Source organism: Oenanthe melanoleuca, chromosome 2 (genome assembly GCF_029582105.1).
Source record: "Oenanthe melanoleuca isolate GR-GAL-2019-014 chromosome 2, OMel1.0, whole genome shotgun sequence".
Lineage (NCBI taxonomy): Eukaryota > Metazoa > Chordata > Aves > Passeriformes > Muscicapidae > Oenanthe > Oenanthe melanoleuca.
Window position 1 is genome coordinate 145193033 of NC_079335.1, and position 18736 is coordinate 145211768.

Sequence of the window (18736 nt, forward strand, 5' to 3'; positions counted from 1 at the left end):
AGAGAAGACAAGCAGAGCAAAGGGGTTCCACAGCAGGAGGAGCAGTAGTAGGCATAGAGGTCATGGAATTTCAGGGTAATTAGAAGAACCTCATTAGCAGGCACCTGCTTTTCCAGTACATCTCAGAATTTGGGCAGGGATGTGGGCATCCTCAAATTCTTGACACTGATCTGTGGGCCCTGAGAGCAGCAGAATCAGCGTGGGGCCGAGTGTCTCCACGGGATATCCTGGGCTCCCCCGGGGCTGCTGTCCGTGCTCAGGCTCCTTCAGTGCTCATTCCCAGCTCTGGGGAGCCTTCCCTCCATCCCTGTGCAGCAGGCAGCAGTGCCTGGGTGCTCTTGTGCAGGGCACAGGTGCCACCCTGCCCTTCTGCAGGTTCTGCAGGACTCAGAGCAGCTGGGCACCCCTCCTCTCTGTGCAGCCCTCCCTCCAGCTCCCCTCCTCTGATTTTCCAGCAGCAGCTGCCTGCTGTTCCCCTGCCCTGCTGCTCCTGTGCTCCCGTGGCTGGGTGGCCCTGTGGCACTGCAGGACAGTGCAGGTGCTGCTGTTCCTGTGCTCTCTCTTCCCTTCCCTGCATCTGCTGTGGGAGAGGAGAGAATCCTCTCTCCAAGCTCAGAGGGCTCAGCCTGGACACAGGCCACCTGCCCATCTGCACACACCATCTGCAAAATGCTGTTTCCAGCTGAAATTCCTGCTCTGCTCCCCCTCAGTTCCCCTCCCTGACAACTCCAGCTACTTTATCGCTTCTCTTTGCAGTCAACTCTGCAGGTCCGGGAGAATCTGGCTCCTTTCATCCTCTCCCTCCCAGCAGCGATGCCATCCTCCCTCCCATCGCCGTGTGCTGCTGACCCTGTCACAGCAATGAAACGAGAAATAAAAATTTTATGGGATAGCAGAAACGGGGCTAAGGTGACAGGGAACAGGCAGATTTGGGGTACGTGGGAAAAGGAAAGGGAAAAAAAACCAAGGGGGGAATGGGTGCTCGATTCAGGAAATTTGATTTGAATAAATCCCTCCTCCCGCTCCTCCTCATTGGTTTCTTTTTCTCCTCCATATTAATGAGAGCAGCCAAGGAGAAGCTATTGGTTCCATATCGCTTTCCCTTTGCTCCGGCACTCGGGGGAGGAGGTGTTTGCATTTCTCCGCAGGACCAGCTCGCTTTGCAGAGCATTGTCTGGGTATGAGAATCACACACAGGCACGGGGGCAGGGGCGAGCGCACCGGAGCATCTCAGCCAGCCTGAGCATCCCTCTGCTCCCCCGGCCCGAGCACCGACAGCCCCCTAAAAAAAATAAAACCAAAAAATAGAAAAGGAAAAAAAAAAAGTTTTAAGATACCCCGACCCCCTTCTTGCTTTTATTTTTTTTGTCGTTGCTGTTTGGGTTTTATTTTTCGGTTTGGGTTTGTTTTGTTGTTGCGGTTTTTTGTTTTTAAATTTTATTTTTTGCGATTTAGCGATGGCAAATTCCTTCACGGCCAGGAGCTGGCCCATCCCCTGAGCACAGGCAGCCTGGACATGACCGGCAGGCGAGGGAGGAGGAATTTGGATTCCCTCCGGAGGCGCCGACCCCTCCTGCGGCCGTGGGGAGCCCGAGCGGGCAGCGGGGCCGGAGCGCTCCCCGCGGCCACCGAGCCCCCGCGGGGATGCGGCATCGCCGGGACGGAGCCCTGCGGCAATGGTGAGTCCTTCCCCGGCTCCTCCAGCGCAGCCCCATCCCCCGAGCCCGGGGATGTCACAGCGAGCCCTTCCCCGGTTCTTCCAGGGATGCCCCATCCCCCGGTGCCCCATCCCGGGATGTCACAGTGAACCATTCCCCGGCTTCTCCCGAGTCACCCCCATCCCCTGAGCCCGGGGATGTCACAGTGAGCCCTTCCCATCCCCTCCCGGGTCACCCCCATCCCCTGAGCCCGGGGATGTCACAGTGAGCCCCTTCCCATCCTCTCCCGGCTCATCCCCATCCCCTGAGCCCGGGGATGTCACAGTGAGCCCTTCCCCATCCCCTCCCGGGTCACCCCCATCCCCCGTGCCCCATCCGGGGATGTCACAGTGAACCATTCCCCATCCCCTCCCGGCTCACCCCCATCCCCCGTGCCCTATCCGGGGATGTCACAGTGAACCATTCCCCGGCTTCTCCCGGGTCACCCCCATCCTCTGAGCCCGGGGATGTCACAGTGAGCCCCTTCCCATCCCCTCCCGGCTCATCCCCATCCCCTCAGCCCGGGGATGTCACAGTGAGCCCTTCCCCATCCTCTCCCGGCTCATCCCCATCCCCTGAGCCCGGGGATGTCCCAGTGAGCCCTTTCCCATCCCCTCCCGGCTCATCCCCATCCCCTGAGCCCGGGGATGTCAGAGTGAGCCCTTCCCATCCCCTCCCGGCTCACCCCCATCCTCCGTGCCCCATCCGGGGATGTCACAGCGGCGCTGCCGCAGCCGGCGAGGGGAGCGGAGCCGCCGGCTTGTCTGCGAGTGACATTGATTTACCTGCTCGTCCCCACGTCCTGGGATCACTTCTTTAGGGGGAATTGCATGCGAGCTGTCTGCCCTCGGCAGGCTCGGAGGATGCGTCCTCCGGAGAGATTTGGTTCTTTGCGAACGAATCAATCTCCCTTGGCTGGCGGTGACAGGTTGAGGCGCTCGGTATGGGAATCACGTCTGGTTTTAACACAATATGGCTGGTAAATAAAACCTGATTGCTAACAGCCCCGCCGCTGCTGTCGGCGTTCCCCATGCAGCTCTGCATCCTCACCTGCCGCAGAAACTCGGATTCACCCTTCAGGCAGTGCAGGACCCGCTGGTTTTTGCTGGGGGGTAGTAGGGAAGAACTGCGGTCAGTGTGCCTTTGACCTCTGCTCCAGTGCCTCTGGGCACTTCTCCTTATCGGTGTTTGAACAGCCGGCTCTGATAACAAAGTCCCCATGCCAATCACATCTCCGGTCAGGGGGATGTGGCAGGACAGGCTCTTTTCCACTGTGCTCTGAATTTAGGATGTGAAGCGTTCAGGTATGTGTTGGAATCTGAGGAGTTTGGAACACAGGAAGAGAATGAGAATGTAATGATGCAGCTTTCTGTGCAGAACTGAAAAAAAAAAAAAAAAAGGGAGATTTGATTAGTGGCACACTGGTGCTCATGGCTACACGATCATCCCACTTACACAGCGGCAGATCTGGAAGAACTCCCTGGAAGTCAGTGGATTTCTTCTGCATTTGATCTGCAGGTAAACACAATCTGGCCTTTAGCTTGAAGGATGTATTGGAGTAGCACTGGAGGTAGCTATAATAAGAATAAAATCTTAACTAAAGTGAATAAGGCAGCAAAGTGACGTGATTCTTTCTCAGGGAATTATCAATTACCATCCGTCTGCTGCATGTTAATTACAGTGCGAGTGGTGGACTGGTACAGCAATATGTAACTGAAGCAGCTTGCTGGATTTTTTTATTTCATCTGTTGGAGTGAAAAACACAACAAATGGTTTGCACTTGCTGTTTTTTGGGTACACAGCCCCTCACTCCTCTGTCCAGCCTATGCAGCACTGGTCAGGTGCAGCAGGGAAAAGCTTCCCTGGCTAATCCAAGGGAATGTTTGATTACTGGGGTTAGTGATAGCACAGAGGCAAACTCCTGAAAGTGCTCCTGGTGTAGCTGCAGAGAAAGAACATGTTATACAAGCATCTCTCCTTGGCTAATGCCAAACACCCTGGAGCTGGCTTGGAAGAAGTTGTACCTTAGAATGGGTAAGGCAACACTGGAATTTGGTGAATAATTAAGGAATGCTGCTCAGGGCAATAAGGGGAGTCAGATCAAAGTTGATGTGTGTGATTGTGTGTGGGGTTGTGTCTTCCACTTCTATTCTCACCTGTTTCCATGTGCTGTGGGCCAGGGTTGATGTTTTGCTGTCATTCAGGACAGCTCCACTCAATCTTATTTTGTCCATTTATCTTGGACATTGCAAAAGATTTCCTCTGTTTTGTTCTCTCCAACCAAAGACTTGTGAATGGCTGGGAGGATAACCATGGGCACTGCACAGCCTTCAAGGTCACGGGCAGGGGGTTTTTGTGTGATAAATACACTTATTTCTCTTTAAGCAGGCTTTGTTTGCTCCTTGCCTTTAGCTTTCCGTCATCCCTGGGGTCAGGAGACTGGAGGGTCAGTCCTCCCTGGCTGTGGGTTTGAGATGTTTGCTGTTGTCACAGTGTCACAGCCTCTCAGAGCTGCCCAGACCTGCTGCTGCTGCTGCTGCTGGTGTTTGTGAGGCTCACAAACACGGGGGCAGGAGCTCTGCTGTGGGATGCTACCAGGGAGAGAAAACCTGGGATTTCTGAGCTGGTGGGCTGCGCTGCTGAGCACATTCCGACCTTTGTTCATCACGTCTCTCCTCCTCTGGCTGACTGAGACAGCATCCTGGAGATATTTTTTTCCTGGGGTTGAGTTCCATATGTGCCTGTGCCTTTGCTAAGTTGAGCCCCATGTCCCTGAGCTGATTCATTCCAATGTAGCAGATTTTGTTTGCCTTTCCTTCCTTCTGAGCACACTTAGTACAAACAGTCTAATTCCTAAATTAGCTCAGATTATCTTTTAATGAAACAAGAGTATCTGAGTTAAGAAGTGCTGAGAAAAAGTGAACTCAGGGCAGGATCATGCTGCAGCTCATGCCTGGTGGAGAAACCTGCAGAAATATCAGGTCTTGCAGTTAGTCTTGATTTAACAGAGAAATTGCTTATTTGCCAGTGTTTCCAGGAGAGGAAAACTGATCTGAGGATGTGGAAATCAGTGGAGATGCTGAATTTTATTTCACCCCTTTCCTTGGCCCAGAGAGTGCAGCCACAATCTTTAAGTCAATGAGGGGATTTTTGTTGTTGGCTTGTGTTTCCTTGTTTCCATTTCCTCTGCTCCTGTCACGTCCAGCCAATCCCATACCATCTGTGCTTCGGCACACACTGCAGCCAACAGGAATTTGGAGTCAGTTTTCCACATCAGGACAGAAGTGGAACAGCTCTGCTGAAGGGATGCAGATGCAGCAGTGAGTAACTCTCTCTTTTTTTGCTACCCACATCTTGAAAGTCATCTTTGCTGCCAGTGTCTCGTCAGGCTGAGCTGTGGCACTGCTCAAACAGGCTGCTCTGAGTATCCCTGAGGAGGCTTTCCCAGTTCCCTTGGTGCTGAACTCGTTCTGTTCTTAGGGAATGCTTTGCATACAGAAAGGTGTTTGGTAGTTTTCCACAGCACTAACAAGTTCTAGAATTCCAGTGTCTGTCGTGGCTGCTGAGACGCTGTTTGGATTGTAATTGAGTGGGCACAAATATATGGGAAAAAAAGGCAGATTTTTTTTTTTTCTTTCAGAAGCTTCGTGGCAGAATGTCCACCCCTCACCCCCTTGCTTTGCTGGTGTTTTATCCTCTGACCACCTTTTCTCTCTCAATTTATTGTCTGCCTTCTTAAGCTTGCACTTTTATCTACACAAGGAATGAGTATAAAACTCTCTGGGTTGTTCCAGCCTTGTTTATGTAACTCACTGCAGCTCAGTGATTGTGTCCCCCTGCAAGCTCATCTCCAGAGCAGCCAGATTAAAAATTTCAGGGTTGAACTTCTTAAGACAAGCTAAACCATTCCATTTCCTAAAGAAAAGGTGGAAGCATCACCACACAGAGGATTTAAAGCCAATGTGGCTGTTGTGCTGGGGAATATTTCCTAGGAAGGGGTCCTGCAGAAATACACAGTTGCTCTGGCTCCAGGCTGCTGTTGAATACAAATTATTCAATTTATCTGCCCTGGAGACACTCTGGCAGTCTCATCCCTGCTCATTCAGGTGTCATACTTTACTCCTCTATAGAGAGCTACAATCTGAAATGACTTTGATCTATTTAACTGCTATAGTTTTTTTTTAAATTAAAAAGTTTTTAAAGGTGGAAAAACCTCTGCTTAATGCCACTGTTAAAAAAGCCCAAATCAAAACAAGCACCGAAATACCCAACAGATAACTTAATAATTTTAGTTTTTGTTAATGTAATTCATAATTCACTCTAAAACTGAGATAAAAGGGCATTAAGATGTATATGGTCAAATTCTCCTTAATAATAATTAAGGCAATAGCAATAATTATAATTTATTTTGTAACACATTGGGAGCATTGATGTTTAAGAGCTCCTTACTGAATGTACATTAAACATCTGCCAGGTCTGTTTTCAGGTTTGCCCATCCAGTTTGAGGCATTTCACAAGAAATGTGCCTCAATCACAGTGGCTTTTGCACCCCATTAGAGACACTCGTGTCACGAGCTCGGGAGCTGCAAATGGAAGAATAATTATGGTCTGTTATCTATGATTTGTTGGTTTGCTAAATGGAGCTGAGGGTTAGGGCAGGAAAAGATGTTTTAATCTGTGTGGTGGGTAAATAGCCTGTTTTTTTTATTTTTATTCATTTGTTGCTACTTTCTGTCCCTGCAAGGGACAGTGCATTGTCCAATCTGATTCTGTGAGGATTACTACAAAAAAAAATTGTTTTGAAGGGAAATGTGGCTGAATTAAGTTCTTAGTTTCTGGGGAGCAGATTTATCATTAGGTCCACCTCTGAGGAGTGGAGGATGTATAAATTCACTCATTCTCAGGAGGAACTTGTCCCCAGAGGATCCCCTGGCAGAACTATTGCTCATTTCATGAGGAGGCTTTCTCACTCGGAAGTGTTTGGCTGCCTGGATGATGCTCATCCACTCTCTGAAAGCATCTGAAAACAAAATTCCCCCATCCAAGCCAATCACCCTAATTTAGTGTATTAGGAATGAGCAGAGTGGTTCATCCCATCCTGGAGTGGGTCAGATGAATCACCCACGGAGGTTCTTGCAGCAGCTGACTCAGACACACAGCCACAATCAGCCAGATGGAGCCTTCCATGGGATCTCAGGGGCATCCCCAGGAAGTGATGCTTCTCTTTTCCCCATCTTTCTTTGGAGGGGAAGGCTGGTGATTATTTACTGGCTCACAAATTTTGATAGCTGGTAACCTTTATGGAAAGCCCAAGTTTAAAAGTTTTATGAAAAGCCCAGGACTGCTGTGGTAGACCCCACATCTTCCTCACCCACATCTTCCCTTTATTCCATGAAGGGACAATCTGTGCCACATGTCCCACACAATATCCAACCTATTTACCTTTTTTTTTTTTTTTTTTTTTTTTTTAATTATTCATTGATTGTTGAGATGTGATAGTTTCTTCAGTGTATCATTGTGCAGTAACTCAGAGGGATTTGCCAGCTGGAGCTCAGGTGTGATTCTGTGGATACACCAGCACAGGGACACATCTAGGACAGTGACATGATTTCCTGCAGGCACACACTGGCTCTGCCTGTTCTCTGAGCCAGGCTGGAGCTGTGCAGAGCCCCAGCTTCATCTGCTCTACCCTGGCTGGGAATGGCTGCACTGGAAGTTGCACAGAGCTGCAGATGAATGCTGACCAGACCTCATTAGCTCAGGGCTGGCACCTTGTGAAATACATTTTGACCAGCTTGGAGCCCTTGTGCTCAGAACTAGGTGACCTAAAAGGCAGCTTTTTGCCATATATCAATAGCTCAGTGCTTTTTTATTTTAATGCTTTCACCCTCTGTCCTAAGCTAACAAAGTCCACTGATAAATGGACTTCACTAACATCTTCCTCCTTCACTATGGCCTTTAAAATATTTAATGAAAACCAAATAATGAAAAAAAACAAACCATGAACCTCTCAGAACACATTGATACATAGACTGGAATTAAAGTTGTAGCAGTAATAGGTATATTTCTACACAGCAGAAATAAATTATATATATTTGGAAAGAGAGTTTAGAATAGCTAAGATATCTTTAACTCTAAATTCCTTTTCCTGGAATGGAAAGACTTTATTAAATCACAACATTTCTGTTTTTGCTCTTACTGCCACATTTTTGAACTAGGTCTAGGGATGGTGCTTTTTATTTCTAGCACAAACATAAAATGGCACAGTCATGGTCATAAGTAACAAACATTTCCTTTTAAAACAAAATATTTGTAATAAATACATTTTACATGCATCTGCATTCTTAAATTGATGCAATTAGTACCAAAAGCCAAAAATGAGCTTGGGCTTGATTTTGGACACACAACAGAACTTTCTCTCTTGGCCTAGAAACAAATTCTCTAAAGAAGCCAGCACAAGTGCATTATTTAAAGAGCCAAGTTAAAGTTAGTGAAGTTACTCATTTCCTGTGTTTTAGAGAGCTGGATCTTTGGATTCCTTCCAGGAGTTTTGTGCTCTAACTTAGAATGCAGCGGAGATGAGAGAGCATCCGAAATACCACAGATGCTTGAGCTCCTCATGAGTAAGGCTGGGAATGTGTCACAGCTGTCACTGGAGCCTGGGATGGCACCAGCCACGCTCATTCACTGGGGTTTCATGGCTTTTGCCAGCCTGGATTTTTGGGTTTTTGTGCTGCTGAATGGGTTTGTGAGCTGAGATGATTATGTACAGTGGGTGAACAGCTGGAACCAGCTTCATTAGAGAATAGCTCTTGGTGGCTGCAGAGTGGAAAGCCAATATTAGCCATGTGGAAGCTGTTTCTCTGCATGATCCAAGCCTCTGGATGCTGCCCTGTGTTCTCCAGCTTTTTGTTCTCTGGCTTGTTGCTCGTTCCACAGCTGGATATAGCAAAGAGTCATGGAAAGGAGCCTTCACAGGCTAGCAAAGTCTGAATTTCATTCAGGAGAGGAGAAGAAAAGCACATCACAGCCTTTTTGGTGCAATCCCTGACAGATTTTCACCTCTGGTATTCAGCTCATTCCATTTTCTCTGCATGGAACTTGCAGGTCCCCTTTGCTAAGATAATTTTTATGATGCTCCTGAAGTGGGATCCAGCTCTCAGATCAAGACACCTGAAAACAGGTTTTGAAGTGTTTCCTGTATCTGAGTGCACTGAGTTGCTGTTAAAATAAAAGGAGATTTAGGACATGATTCAGCCACTTATACAGAGATGTTAAGTGTCCTTTGAGATCCCCTGGGGTATCTAACATCCACCAGGGATTTGTCAGGGTGATGTTTATCTACAGCTCATCATTTCCCCTCTTTATGAGGGCAGGTTAAATACCCTGGGGTGTTGCTGCACCAAACACCAGCATTTCAGCTACTGATTCTGGCCTCTGGCCAGTGCCCAGTCAATGTGGATAAATACAGTTATCTACTACAGACTGCAATCTCTGTAGCTCTTCAGCCTAAAAAGTCTTCCATAAACACCACTCAAATGGTTTCAGCTGCTGTCTGAGTCCTGGCCTGGCTTTCTGATCCCTCCTCCTGCTGGTGTAGAGTGAGTCTGATCAAATCTTGGTCTCAGTGCTCTTACCAAACACACAAAGAATTGGTTGATTTTCATGCACTGTCATGCAGGGATTGGAAATACCTATTTGAATTTCTGTCTTGGATCACAGTTAAGATAGTGGGCCACCAAAAAAAAACAAAAAAAAAAGAAAACCCAAACAAACAACAAAAATAAACAAAAAAACAAAAACAAAAACAAAAAAAACCAACAAACAAACCCAAAAGAAAACCCAAAAAATTACAATGTAAGTGTATCTATTTGTATCTATTTAGCTCCAAATTATCCCTGAAATAATTTTTTTTCATGAGACGACTTCAAGACTGCATTTGACTTTCTCCAGATTCAGCTACCACTGACAGCTCCTGGATTTTGTTGCCCAGATTGCTCCCTCTTTCTAGGGAGAGAAAAAACTTCTGGATTCTTTGAATATTTGTGATTCACCAGCTCCAGTCTGGAGTTTTTCCATGTGATTATTTTGCCCAGCTTTCTTGAGATGCAGATTCCATCTAGATGTAGTTTTGCATTTTTAATGTGAAAAACCTTTCTGTCCAGGTTCCAAAGTGCTGTTGGCTTTACTAGCAGGTTGTTTCAGTTTTTCCAAGCTCTCCTGTCTGAAATAAAAATGTCAGCTGCACGCTTTCTTTGGTGAAGGCTTGTGTGGCTTTTGTGTACTTTCATTTTTCTGGCATGTTCTCTGTCTCCAGAAAACACAGAGGTGGGTCCAAGGTGATTAAAGCAAAACATGGCCTATTTAGAGCAAAACTCTCCAAAGCACCAGGGTTTAATATTCTTCTGATAGACTCAGCATCTTCCAGGTCCTCTTGGGGAGCTTTATGTGCATCAGTTTGGAAAACTTCTGATTAAATTCTCTCTGGAAGAAAAATGGTTTTTTATCTTCCCAGGATCCATCTGGAAAAATAATTCTCACATCTTCCTAGCAGAAATAAAAAATGGTTTCTCCAAACTAAAATCTCCCTTTTGACATGGTCTTGATTTAATTTTTTTTCCTCCTGATGGATCATTACATCGACCTCTTGCTTTCCTTCCCATTGTCTCTACTGAATTAGAACAAGGACATAATTTAGTTACTCTGTTATTCCCAAAGAGCTTCTGAGGCAGAGCTCAATAAATAGATTATGCATATTTTCATGCACACTTCATTATGCAGTACCATGGGTGTGACCCTTTGCCAAATCCATTCACAGCCAGAAGGAGTTTAGAGTGTGAAATGCCATGAAAAACATGGGTACAAAACCAACAACGTGACAGCTCCAGCACATCACTTAGACCAGATAATTTGGAGCTCACAGTTATTTTCTAAAAGGGTGAGAAGGAAGTTCACCTGAACATTAACATGCAGTTCATTTCTTCACTGACTGCAGAAACTCTAACCTGATATTCTGCTTAATGAACTGACAGACTATTCCAAAATGAATGTCATTCACTGAAATGTCGAAGTTTAAAAATGCTTTCATTTAAACCAGGGGTTGTCTGAATTTTCTGGCAATCATATATAATTTTATGTAATTTCCTTTTTGCTTCCTTTATAACTACTTGCTCTAAAATACAACTTTTTTATGTGTGCAGATGCCTGGGTGGATGTAAATGGTGTTTGTTAAATGTTGCCTTTACAACAGTGAAACCTGTGGAATCCAGATTTCAAATCTTTTGATCCTAAATCAGGTTTCTAAAATAATTCATTGGGCTGGACATCCTTTTCACCTCCATTAGCTATGTGTGAATACTGTGAGTGCTGTGGAAGGGCCAGGTAAGGCAGATATGATGATCTGAAAAAAGAAAAGTTAACAGATCTCCCCATCCCGTGTAGACTGGCCAGACTGGGAGGATGTGCAGGTGTGTGTGACTGCATGGCCAGGATAATCCATATCACTCTCTTCAGCAGCATGTTCAGACTGGCATTTTATAAATCAGCTCTGAGAGCTTTAACCCAAAATATTACAGCTCCTGATTCACGGGCTGGTTTCAACATGCCAAATTTTTCTGTACTTGTGCCACGTCCTTGCCATTTCCAAAATGCATCCCTGCAATGTGCTGCTGCTTCTGTGTGACTGAAAAATCACCACCCTTGGTGCCTTTGTGTTTGCATTTAGCCTGCAACAGGCAGAAGAGCAGAGCAGAAAGCAAGACCTGTATTTATGCTTTTAGTGCATTTTCGTCAGGAATGGCAGAGATAAAGACAGACTTGAGCATGGCTGAGCCAGCCTTGCTCTTTCACATCTCTGCAACTGCCCTCAATCACAGAATCAGAGAATCCATCATAGAATCAGAGAATCATGGAGTGGTTTGGGTTGGAAGGGACCTCAAAGCCCATCCAGTCCCACCCCTGCTATGGCAGGGGCACCTTCCACTGTCCCAGGCTGCTCCAAGCCCTGTCCTTGGACACTTCCAGAGAAGGGGAATCCACAAATTCTCTGGGCAACCTGCTCCAGTGGCCCACCATCCTCTGAGTAAAGAAGGCAGCAATCTCCAAGAATTTCTTCTCTTCTTAAAGAAAATAATAATTTCCATCTTTCCTCAAAGCACATCTCAGGACTTTGCTTCCTTTGCTGCTGGAGCAACATAGATGTTGTGCCAACATCCTGCTGCCTTTATTTCCAGCCTTTCTAAACATTGTATTAATCTTTGTGGCAATTTTTTCTCCTCTAAGTTGACGAAGGCTAAGGAAAATCACTGATGTAAGGGAACATGTAGAAGGAAAAGAATACTGATGTTCTCTAAATTGGGCAGGTAGTATTGACACCATCTGAAGCTTCAAAAAATTCTCATCTCTAAGCAAGATGTAAACTCCTCTACTCTCAGCAGAAGGAACCACAGTGATTTGCCAGTCTGTTTAATAATCAAATGTGCAAAGGAGTAAAACAATGCACATTCCTCCAAGCACTTCCCATCCCCTCTGTGCTATTATCATTCTCTACCCTTTTTTGCTCTATTCCCTCTTTGTCCAGCTGGGATTCAGGCTCTTCTTACCATGACTTCAGCCAACATTGAGATCCATGGCTCAAAGCTCTATTTTCAAGCCTGGATTTATAAAATGTTCTGTAGGATCCCACACTTTATTCTTTATTGCCTCTCTCAGCAGACTGCTGACTTTTTGACCCATGAATCACAACACAAAACAGGAGAAACACAGTGTGCCCTACACCTTTCTCCACCTTTTGTTTTGAGTTTTCCCCTCTGAGTTCCCTGTGAGCAGCTTTGGAAGAGCTCCTACTCGATGTTGTGCAATGGGCTCAGGGAAGGAACCCTTGTGATTAATGTCAGCAATGCTGAAATGTTTGTCAGGTATGTTCATCCTGCTTGTTGCAACTTGGCCTTTCAACAATACCATGGGATAAACGAGACATGACCCCAAGTTCTCAACGTGTCCCTTAGCAAATATCCTACTGGCATTCTCTGAATTCTTTTAAAATAAACCATTTAGACAAATCAATCTAAGTAGTAAAGCTTGTTTGTTCATTTGGGGGTTTATTTAATGTGTTGCTCCAGTAGCAATGAAATTCCATTGCAAAATCACAACATCCTGCACGAGACACCTGGAGAGCTACACTTGGAGCAAATTTCTACAATTTATCACTGTCATGGAATCATAGAATGCTTTGGGTTGGAAGAGACCTTGAAGATCATCTCCTCCCACCCCCTGCCATGGCAGGGACACCTCCCACTATCCCAGGTTGCTCCATGACCCATCCAACCTGGCCTTGGACACTTCCAGGGATGGGACATCCACAACTTCTTTGGGAAACCTATTCCAGCACCTCACAACCCTCAAGGAACAACAGCTTCCTGATATCCAATCTAAACCTGCTTTAATTCAGTTTAAAATCATTCCCCGTTGTCCTAGCACTATGTGCCCTTGTAAATAGACTCTCTCCATCACATCTACATAGACATAAATTTCTACACTATATCTACAGAGCACAAGAATATCAAGTTCAATTAACTTCTTTTTTTCCTGAAGCAAAAAAAAAATAAATAAATCAGATGTCTTGTGCTGCATAATAGCTTACCCCTCCCCACCCCTCTCCACCACTGTCCACTACAGAAGTCTGGGCTGACGTGGTTATCTATAAACATCCACAAAGTACACAGTCTGAAACTACTGGAGGAAAATCTACTTTGATTTATAAAACACTCTCTTAACTCCACTTACAGATTTACAAAACAAAGGCTTTCCATGTCAAGGATGGGACATAGGGTTAATGGATTTAAAGCAGAAAAAAAAAGATCAAAATATTTCCTTCATAGGTTTATAGAATTTAAAAGCAAATACTTACTCTTCTCCCAAAGGATTTCTTAAAAGTGTCACTGTCATTATCCTAAATTGGTAGTTAAGGAATTATCTGAGGAAAACTCACGTCAGAGTTCTTGTGTGCTCAGACAGGCACAGACTCGTCGTCAAACATTTTTTTTTTTATCTCCACTCTGCACAGTGACAGAAATTTCTGTTGTCTTTTCGAGATGAAATGAATCTCCCTAGATGAGCAGAAACTGTTTTCATTAAGATCTCTTCAGCAGAGGTGTGTTTGCTCGACAGCACTGCCATGAATACCAATGAGGCTGGAAATGGTGAGGAAGGCAGATAATCATTTACAGGGCTCTGGTGGGAGGGAAACAGCCAGAATCTGCAGTAACCTGGGAGAATCTGATCTCCAAACTCTCTATGCAATATCTAAAGAAGGCATTTAATAAATGAAGGCCAATAGGAGTTGCAAACACGGCCCAGAGAGTGTTTCCACAGGCAGTTGGGGTGAGGTTGCTCTGGTTGGTGGTGAAGCAGTTTGGCAGAGTGAGCAAGAGTGATGGCAATGACATTACTTGACCTCAAGCCCAAGGAAGGTTCCAAACCTGATGTACTTCATATTGTAGTTACAATATTAAAGCCATTTTCTTGCCCCTGTTATGAAACCACCACTGGTGGTTGTTGGCTACTCCTTGAGCTTCCTCTTGTTCACAAAGAGGGAGCTGAGAAATCACTTCTGATCCAAAGGGGGGTGATGAGTTTAACATAAAAGCAAAGGCTCCTTGCTGGCTGCACAGAGATTTTTCTCCTGGCAGGGGATTGCTCTGTGGTTATTGATTTGTTGCCATTGACAGATGGATTCACTGTGGTCCAGCTGTTGGCTCGGACAAAACATCTTTGCTTTTAGACCTTTTAAGCACTTTTGGTCTACACAGCTCAGAAATGAGAGTTAAAGAGAGCCAGGTTACCCTTTTACACAAGGAGAAGGGAAATGGAAGACTAGAGACTGCAAGAAGATAAGGACACACTAGAATAAAACTTGTTTACAAAGACATGTTCTGGTTCTTGGATAAAAGTGCTTTAGTCCTCCAAGGAGTCTTAGGAAGCCAGATCTGACATGGACACCTATCCATGGTATTGACAAAATAAATTTAAAAAAAAAAAAAATCAAATGCTCTGAAGGGATTTTATATTACTGAAGCCTTTACACAGATTCTATTTAACCAGTTTTTTCTTTAAGTCTTGGCTTAGTCTCCAGTAATTAAAAAAATAATTCTGTGCCTCAGTTGCTGCCATTCTGTGTTGTCTCTTTTCAATAAATTTAGCCACTATTTGCTCCTTAGTCTGCAGCAGAATGGTGACAGGGAATATCTGCTCTGCATGCTCCTGTTTGAATGCATTTCAGCAGAACAGGTTCTCAAGATTTTTGGGATTTGAGGGACCCTAAAAGTCAGGAAAACATTGGCTGTGCTGATCCTGGGAAATCAAAAACCACTAGGAAACATCCTAAACTCTGGGAATTTGGTCAGTAAATAATTATTAAATTATTATGAAATGAATGATCAATAATTTGCATGTTGAATGGGTTTGCAGGTCAGCTGAGATTCTTCTTTACAGTGCCTGGGCTCAAACCAGAGATGATCCAATCTCTCATCATTCCCAACAGGCAGTGTGCAGATGGCCTGAAGAGGTTAAACAATTTCTACAAACCTGTTTGCCTCAATCCCAACCCAGCACACATCTCAGTCACCGTGTGTGTGGGGGGAGTGTGTGAAGTGTGGCTGAAAAAAACACCACAAACGAACAGACAGAAAAAAATTCTGCCTTGTGCCTCCCACACCCCCAGCTCCTGTGCTATTCTAGCTCTCCTGGCAGTGCTCTTGGATTGCAGAAGTATCTTAAGGCAAATCCCTCAGTTTAGTCATGGCTCTGTGTATTTCATGCTGTGGCAAGTCTGGATTGTGGCTTTTCTGGAGCATCAGAGTTCAAACCCTGCAAGAAGTGAGGACTCAGCTGAGACAGGGCAGGAGAGATCTTGGTGGACAGACCTGGTGTGCAGAGAGTTGGGAAGTGTGCTGGAAGAGAGAGCTGGCTGCACATCAAAGAGCCTGTACACTCCTCTTGCAGATTCCTGGGAAGTTGTTTCCTTAGAGACAATAACAACAAGAGCAATTTTAGAGCATTTTCTTCACGTCTGTTTTTAGTGCTTTAGAGATGTTCAGAAGTCAGAGTACAACTGGCACTTTTCTTCAGAAGGGTTGTTTTTTTTTTTTTACTGGCTTGTCTTTCTTTTTGTAGCTCACATTGACATATCAGAATTTTTATTTATCATATCTTAAAACTGTTGGCATTCTTAAATCCACAGAGATCCTGAAGGAACAGACTTTGCAGGATTTTTAAAATGTCCAGTAAATGGTAGCAAGTTGGGAGGTCATCCCTGTGACATCAGTGCTGGGGGGCATGGAGGATGGACACTCCTTAAAACCATTCCCACTGCCATGAAAGGGACTCACCAAACCCCAAAATTAGGCTTGTAAAAGGAAAAATTAAGGCTGTGAAATGAAAAGAGAAAAAAAAACCCCAAAAACCAAAAAACCAATCCCAACACCAAATCATGCTTAAGAGACAAATCTTGACAAAAGTCATCAACCTCCATTTTTGTCAACATTCACAGTAGATTTTGAAAAAAAATATTTTTAATGTGACCTGAGGGTGCAGGGAAGAAAATATAATAGAATCCTAGAATGTTTTGGGTTGAAAGGGATCTTAAAGTTCATCTCATGGGCAGGGACATCTCCTATATCCCACTGTCTCCAAGCTCTGTCCAACTTGGCCTTGGACACTTCCAGGGATAGGATGTCCTTGCAAAATAATGATCTAGAATTAGCTGAAAAATGGGACTGTTGTAGCAATAAAACCAAATTTTTTATTATTTTCTGAACAAACCATGCAGGGTGAACACCACTCTTCATCCTGGCAATTAAAGACCTTGAGAACACTCATAGGAATTTAATTTTGGTTTCCAAGAAAACAAAGCTGACTGAAACCCTCATGAAAAGACACAATCTTTGAGCTGGGAGAACCATTAGAGGTCACAACATGTTGTGAAACTGAGGAGGAAAATGGAAAAAAAGTAGAAACTCTGTTATTTCTGAATTAGGAGGGCAGTCAGTACAGGCTTCATCTTTAACCAAGGAGACCAAAGAGTGACTGAAGTCAAAATATGATTCATGCCACGGAGATGTCAGGCTCTTTTTATTAACAGCAGAAAGAGACTAAAATATCTCTGCTTATAATTTAAACACTAATAATTAACTGGGAAGAACTCTTTGTCCAGGAGCAGTACAGTCAATTCACTAACACCACATGATTCTTTCTTTGTTCAGGGCATCATGTAATTCTCAATAAATTTCAATGTCATGAGCAACTTTGTTTTTCCTTCTTCAGTCAGGGTAGGGGGGCTTAGAACATTGTGTGTGTGCATTTCCAAATGTGCTTTTAATTTCTCTTCAATTCTTAGACAGTAATTCTTGATTAAATTATGAATTGCTAGAAACTAAATCAGAATGAACTATATGACATGGTCCAGCATGGAAAATTCATTGGAAAATAGAAATTAAAGTATATAACCACTTAAAATATTCCTGAAATACATTCCCCAGTTATTAGAAAATGAATTCCAAACTCTGTCTCCCAACTCAGTTATCATCAACCTTTTTTCAGGGTGGGGGAAAAAAAAGTTAAAAATGTAAGTGACAAATAGAAATAACATTTATGATTAAATATAGATTGTCCATTTGCTATTTTAACACTTTAATCTGGATCATTAATTTAAATGGAGATCTCTAATAGCAAAGCAGCAAGGTTAATTAAGGTCTAAGTTCTGCTTTGGATGATTTGTGGTGTCCACATTTCACACCAGTGCTTTGGAGCCAAATTTCAGCCTCTCTTGTGAACTGTTCCTTGCTGTTATGCAACTGCTTCTTTTTCACTATCTCACCATTATTAAGTGGTTCCAGCCTAGACTTGAAACTTTATCCCTTCATCAAAAACCTGATCAGGTTTGACTCAGCTCTGCAACGTGGGGATGATAAAATCTGAGATCACAAACTGTGCACTGCATGTGTATTTTACATTAAACCACTCAATAGTATGTGAGAAAATGAAAGTGATTTTTCTTAGCTCCAGCCTTCTGGGCTCTTTTCATGGGTGAATCTATTAGAGCAGAATACCAAATTAGGAATTAAAAGATTTACTAGGTTAGAGCAGAGAAATCCCATATGGGATGCAAAATGATATGTTGGTGATGTACTGGGGAGGGGGGAAGCAAGGAGGGGTGGAAACAAGCAGCACAACAAGAGTTGAACGAATTAAACTGACAGTGCACCATTTACTGAGCACGGTGCAAACACATCGATTAAATGGCAAATTAAAGAGCAGGAGAATTTGTTGCATATTTTATTACAGGAAAATGTTTCCAGTCAGAAAATTAGAATATATGCATTGCTAAGACCTAGCTTCACCTGCTCTGTCAAGAATGACAAAATGAATCTGCTGTTTGAGAGTTAAAGTCATAAACATGAAGAGTAAGAAATAGCACATACAAGAAAAAGGGGGGAAACCCCACAGGATCATAGGAAGACCTTGGGTCCATGAGTTTGGAAGTGTGATGTCCATGCAGATGTTTTATTTTTTCATAGAATCACAAAATCATGGAATCACAGAAAGTTTTGGGTTGGAAAGGACCTTAAAGATCATCCACTTCCCACCCCCTGCCATGGGCAGGGACATCTTACACTATTCCAGGTTGCTCCAAACCTGGCCTTGGGCACTTCCAGGGATCCAGGGGCAGCCACAGCTTCTCTGGGCACCCTGTGCCAGGGCATCATCACCCTCTGAGAGAATAATTTCTTCCTAATATCCCATCTAAATCAACCCAATATTTAAGGCAATTCACCTGGATTAAGCTGGGTGAGGCAGTGATCCCACAAGGAGCTTGATGTGGACAGGAAGCAGTGCAGCACAGACTGGGGTCTCCAGGCTGACTTTGTCCTTTCCAGCATGGCCAGAGCTGGGGACAGACATGGCTACAGCATCCTTGAGGTGTTTGAAACATTCCTATGGGATTTGTGCCCAATGGTGGACACCTCATTTCTCACAGAGGG

General features: G+C 44.4%; 1 protein-coding gene across 9 annotated transcripts in view; it reads left to right on the top strand.

Annotated features, from left to right (window-relative positions):
- The first annotated feature begins 539 nt into the window (after positions 1 to 539).
- The window catches only part of ADCYAP1R1 (ADCYAP receptor type I), a 135224-nt gene continuing 117027 nt past the window's right edge, over positions 540 to 18736 (top strand). For 5 of the 9 annotated variants that reach the window (XM_056485587.1, XM_056485589.1, XM_056485591.1 and 2 more), the window contains exons 1-2: positions 540 to 1178; positions 1456 to 1679. The gene's annotated coding sequence lies outside the window, so the exon portion shown is untranslated. Of the gene's footprint in view, positions 1680 to 18736 lie in introns of all 9 variants that reach the window. The other 4 variants (XM_056485588.1, XM_056485590.1, XM_056485592.1 and 1 more) reach the window with 1 other exon arrangement.